This window comes from Saccopteryx bilineata, chromosome 4 (assembly GCF_036850765.1).
Source record: "Saccopteryx bilineata isolate mSacBil1 chromosome 4, mSacBil1_pri_phased_curated, whole genome shotgun sequence".
NCBI lineage: Eukaryota > Metazoa > Chordata > Mammalia > Chiroptera > Emballonuridae > Saccopteryx > Saccopteryx bilineata.
This window is the reverse complement of record NC_089493.1, coordinates 108,115,118-108,121,087: the sequence shown is the minus strand read 5'-3', so window position 1 is coordinate 108,121,087 and position 5,970 is coordinate 108,115,118.

Sequence of the window (5,970 nt, the reverse complement as noted above, 5' to 3'; positions counted from 1 at the left end):
CTGGCCGGCTTCGTTCGCGCTCGCGCGCCGAATTCACGACTCCGGCTTCGAGGCCCCGCCCCTCCGGGGGTGTAGGGTAAAAGGGAAGTAGGGGCTCGCTGTGCGCTTGCGCTAACCTCAAGTCTGCGCGGCTTGAAGATAGCTGGTGAAACTCAAGTTGTGGCTATTTAGAGCTGTCTGAAGAATGAACTGACTATAGCGAGAATGATAAAATTTTCTGGGGGCCCAGAGTAGTGCTTTGCCAGTCAGTGTGACCCAGATGGATCGTGTATTTTCACAAATATCTCGTTAGTTTTGGCCCCTGTGTTTCCAGGCCGCGTCTTGATTGCTGGCGTCCTTTCCAACCTCTTTACCCACCCACTTACTTCCCTTCCTGCAGAGGGGAGAAATGGATTGCTGCCATTAATTTTAGGTACAGAAGGTAGCGCGTTCGGGTAGCCAATGTCAAGAGAACAAATTTCTTCTAGCCAGGCAAGGTCTTCATTGGGCTAGCAGCCCTGGCAGTTTTGTGATAAAAGTTCAATTGAGGTTGAGGTACAGATGTAAGGGAGAAATAATGAGATTAAGTAGTCTTGATTAATAATGAACGAGAACGGAAGGGACGGGGCTCATAGCAGGCTGGTGTTTGACTAATGAAAGTAATTCCAAACAGCAAGGTAATTCCAAGCAGGTGAGGCAGCTTCTGGGTGGTTTTCCAAACTAAAACTGTGCCCATTTTTACTTTACTCCAAGGCACACTCGATTTAATGACTATAAAATGGAAAACATAATGTTAGATCTGTGTGCCCCTCTCCCTCATAGTTTGTACAGCAGGAAGGCCAGATATACCAAGGTCTCTGGCACTTAAATGAGTACATAAGTAGGGATTCTTACTTCTTTCTTTCCTTTTAATATCACTTTCTATTTAAATAAAAAGAATTTGTAGGAATCTCTTAAGCAGTTTCTTGAGGAAACTCCAGTTTCTCGAATGTATATTTATTTTTTAATTTTTCCACTGATTTCGGGGGGAGTAAGAGAGCATCAACTCCTTTTTCCACTTGTACTAAGGTGACCAACTTTTTTACAATGAAAAAGACAAAAATAAATTGAAAACAATATTGTAAATAAAAGAAACATTCATTGCAACAATAATACACTATAATATAAATGCATAATAAAAACATTTGTAATATTTTATATTGTAATTATGCTTACATGCCTATTAATTTTTAATAAAGAAAAAACTAATTTAGATACAAATATGTCACATCACACACAATGGATCAACTCGGTATCGATGGAATACGGACATTTACAGATTAGTCTTCCAAAATCAAAAAGGAGGACATGTAGGAGGACCCTTTTTTTGAGGGAGGAAGGAACTTACAAAAGAAGGACTGTCTTCCCTAAAGGAAGACGATGGTCACCTTAACTTGTGCACTCATTGATTGCTTCTGTGTGCCCTGACCAGGAATCAAACCTTCAACCTGGGTGCCCTGGAGGATGCTTTCTCCACTGTACCACCCTGTGAGGGCCAAGAGTGGTGTTTTTCTTTACATAAACTTTTATTAACCTGAAAAAAATTTCAAAACTGAATCACGATTGAGAAAATTGTGATTTTCTCAAACACCACACAGGGTACTTTCCAACTCTGGCTAAAATTCCCAAGTGTACTGATAGAAGTTGTCCCTTGCTCTGGTTCAGGTCCCTGTGTGCTGGACCAAAACTTTTGAGTACTTTTCTCCCTCAGACTCTGAGTGAGCTTCGTAGGCTGTAATTCCTACAGTTTGCCTGCACAGTCCTAGATAAAGAGTTCTCTGTGAAGCTGCTTGGAGGGTGAACTCATTTGGTCCCACAGCCTCAACAGCCCTCTCTGTTCTGATGTCTCCCAAAGGTAGGTCTTTAGCTGGACCTTTCAAGGGCCAGTATTCTCTAATTGTGGGATACTTTTCACGTTGAGATACATGGTAGCTCAAAACCCAACATATTTAAAACAGAATTCTTTATGTCATCTCTTCCCTACAAAGCTAATTCCTGCCTCTCCTATCACACTTTCCAGGTCCTCAGAGCCAAAGCCTTACAGCAGTCTTCAATTCTCCAAAACTGCCTACTCTGCCCCCTTATAATCATGATCTTTCTTTTTCTGCTCTCCTTTTGTTATATAATTTATAATTTTGTTCACTGTTTTTTGTCCATCCCTCATCCCCATTCTAAACTCCATGTGGGCAAGAATCTTTGTTTTGTTCACTAGTCTAGCTCAGGCAACTTGTAAAATACCTAGCATATATTAAGTACTCAGTAAATATCAGTTCCCTTACAGCACAGGGGTTAGGAATGCATCCTTTTCTATTTTAAAAAATGCATCCTATTCTGTTTAGAGATGTGTTGTAGAATTGGGCACCTGAAACCTGTATAATTATGTTAACCATTGTCACCCCAATAAATTCACTTAAAAAAACCAAGCCCACAGTCTTCCCTCTAAAACCAACTTTCACTCAGACTGCATTTCTGATGGATGTCCTACCATTTATATTACACATTCTGGCTCAGAAAGGTAGTCATTTTTTTTTTTTTTACCTTTACTTCTTTCTTGATCCTTCCCTTCAAATAATCCCCAAGTACCGGGAATTCATTCTCTCTAATGGTTCTTCCTGCCCACTGCTCTGGACAGCCTTAGTCCAGGCCTGTATCATCTCATTCCTCCAGGAGCAGCACGACCTTCCACCTGCCTCCCCTGTGGGCTGGGCCTGGAGGAACAAGGCCTGACTTGTTCCAGAGCCATCCAAAATCATACCTCCACATAAATAAGTAAATACAAATTTTTAAACCCTGAATTTAAATCCTGTTTTTGACAGTTACTATATATGTGACACCATGCAACCTTCCTAAATATAAATAACTTTATCTGTTAAATTTGGGTAAGATCCTCTTTTGGGGGGCTGCTGTGAGGATTAAATGAGAGAAGGCCAGTGAGGTACTAAACAAAGTACCTAGCCCATAATAAATGCTCATTAAACAACTGTTATTGTTATTTTCTGTTTGGTCAGTTACCAAATCCTGTGGATTATTCTTATAGGATGACTTTTCATTCCTACTGCTGCTATTCAAATTAGGCTCTTTTTACAGATTGCCTGGTCTGGCACAGGAGGGTCTCTTATTGATCCACATTCTTGGAATCATTTTTCTTGAGCAAAATCTCATTGGGTTGCTTCTCTGTAAATTTTTTTGGGCTACTAAATAAAATTTTCTTTCTTTCTTTTTTAAGTGAGAGGAAGGGAGACCGTGAGACAGACTCCTACATGCGCCTCAACTGGGATCTACCTGGCAACCCTGTCTAGGCCAATGCTTGAATCATCAAAACTATTTTTAGCACCCAGGGCCAAGGCTTGAACCAATTAAGCCACTGGCTGTGAAAGAAGAAGAGGGAGAGAAGGGGGGAAAGCGAGGGAAGAGAAGCGGATAGTTGCTTCTCTTGTGTTCCCTGACTGAGAATTGAGCCCAGGACTTCCATGTGCCAGTTGGTGCTCTATCCACTGAGCCAGCCAGCCAGGGAAAATTATCTTTTAAGTGTTCCATTTTCTACAAGTGGACTTGGACCTATCTTTTCAGACTTCTCTTCCATTTCATTCTCCTATTTCTATTCTCAGCGGCACTGCCTGCCATTTCTCAAACTCCCCATTCCCCTATACTCCTATTTCTCCAGTAGCTACTATTCATTCCCATTTCCTCTGCTAAGAAATTCAACTCCACCCATCAGTCTCTTTCCCCTAAATGCCCAGGGCATAGAATTTGAATTTTTTATTAGACTGAACCAAATGAAATGACCATTTTTGTAAGTCAAAATGGTCAAATATTGATAATTATATGGTTTAACTTAAAGTGTTGTATGTCTGGGCTCACAAAAGATTGGCAGGGCTGAGGCTGGGTGCTTTCACCTCTGTATCCTCTATCACTCCTGGTGTGGAGCTTAGCTAATGGAAGGTCAATAAATGACTGTTAAATTGAACTGAAAACTGTAGAAAGAAAGGGTATAATTGAGAAGTGTTTTCATGGCTGTTATGCTTTCCTTCTCACATAGTCATGGTTGCTGTAAAGCACCTCTGGATATTCAGCACCTCTGGAAGTTTGGGGATATTTCAAATCACACACATCATGGGCTGTAAGAATTTTTCACATATTAAACAAATCCTGATTCCTTCTTGAGGTTGCATTTAAGCTGGGCTCTGAGAGATGCATATAGGCTTTAACAGTCATGAGGATACTCCTGGAAGAAATTGACCCATTTTCAGTACAAACTAGTTCTAATTCCAGAATTAGACGGCAATGGCCACATCTGTTTTGCTTTCCATTATAATCTCAATGCCAAACAGTGCCTAGCATGAAAGCAGACTGTTTATTGAACATGCATTCTCAATATATGGGTTTTCTATTGTGTGTTTTTTTGTTTTTGTTTTTTTTTTTTTTTTTTTTTAGTGAGAGAGACAGAGACAGGAAGGGAGAGAGATGAGAAGCATCAACTCGTAGTTGCAGCACCTTAGTTGCTCACTGATTGCTTTTTCATATGTGCCTTGACCAGGTGGGCTCCTACCAGGCCAGTGACCCCTTGTTCAAGCCAGAGACTTTAGGCTCAAGCCAATGACCATGGGGTCATGTCTATGATCCCATACTCAATCCAGCAACCCCCACACTCAAGCTGGTGAGCCCCCGCTCAAACCGGATGAGCCTTGTGACCTAGGGGTTTTGAACCTGGGTCCTCAGTGTCTCAGGTCAATGCTCTATCCACTGCGTCACCACCTGGTCAGGCATTATGGTTTTTTGTTTTTGTTTTGTAATTTGAAGAGGTTTGTGAATAAATGAGAAAACTTAAAACCTAAGAGGTCAGGGATTTTTACATTAGAATTTGAGATTTTTCCACATAGAAAAATGAATTCCTCTGGGAAACCTTTCAAAAAGACAACCCCCTTGCTGATTCCATTGCTAAGGGAAATCCCCTGGAAGCAGGTTTCATGAATATGCCATTGGGTACGAAGCAACAACTAACTACTCAACCCAATGGACTTCCCCTTGGGCTGGGGAGCTTTCACCAAAGTCTGAGTACAAACACTCCTGCAGCTTTAATACAAGCCTATGGGGGCAGACTTGCTGTGTCGGTGTGGAAAGTTTGATCTTCCTCTCTGTGGGGCCACCAAGTTAAGACTTTCTGAAATGACTTTCTGGTTTTTTGAAAAATGTCAGAGATGACTTGACATCTCGTGAATCTTGGAAAATCTCCTGGGGGCCTCTGTTTGGCAAGGCCCACATTCTCCCCCGGGGGTGGAGGTAGGTGGAAGGTAGGGGTTACCCATAAGGCAAAGGTAAAGAGTGGCAGTGTAGATTCCCAGTGACTGCAGACATGCTGAATGACATGGTGTTTTAAAGGCAAGATAAGAATTTAGCCCTGAGTTTAAGATGCTTTGCTTGCAGTTTCCATGAGACAGGGAATAGGAGCAGATGTTACTAGTAGCAGGTGTTGAAACACAATGCCCTGTGAGTTGGTCATAAACACTGGTGATAGATTATCTTAGGAAAGTTAGGATTCCCTGATCTTAAGGGTCTCCAAAGGTCAAGTATGAACAGGACAGCGCAGGGATGTAGCAGCTCTGGGTGAACAGTTGGAGGGAGGTGAACTCTGTCCAGCTGCCTGGCCAGACTTGCACCAATCAGATGCTTCCTCAGGGAACAAATGGCAAGAACCTGGATCTCTTTGTATCTTTCCCTAAGTTTATCTTTCTCACACCAGTCTCACACTTTCTCCTGTAGTTCCTATATCCTAGTAGCTGTGGTTGGCTGCCTAGGAGTTGTCATTCTGGCTGTCTCCAGGATGGAGAAAAGGGTGATTTCTCTGTACTCTGTTCTATAATTTATGGGCAAATGAGAGGAACAAATGAGGCACCAAATGTGGAGTGGGGTATATTTACTTGAGGCACTTGGTTATGCTTCTACTCAAAACCC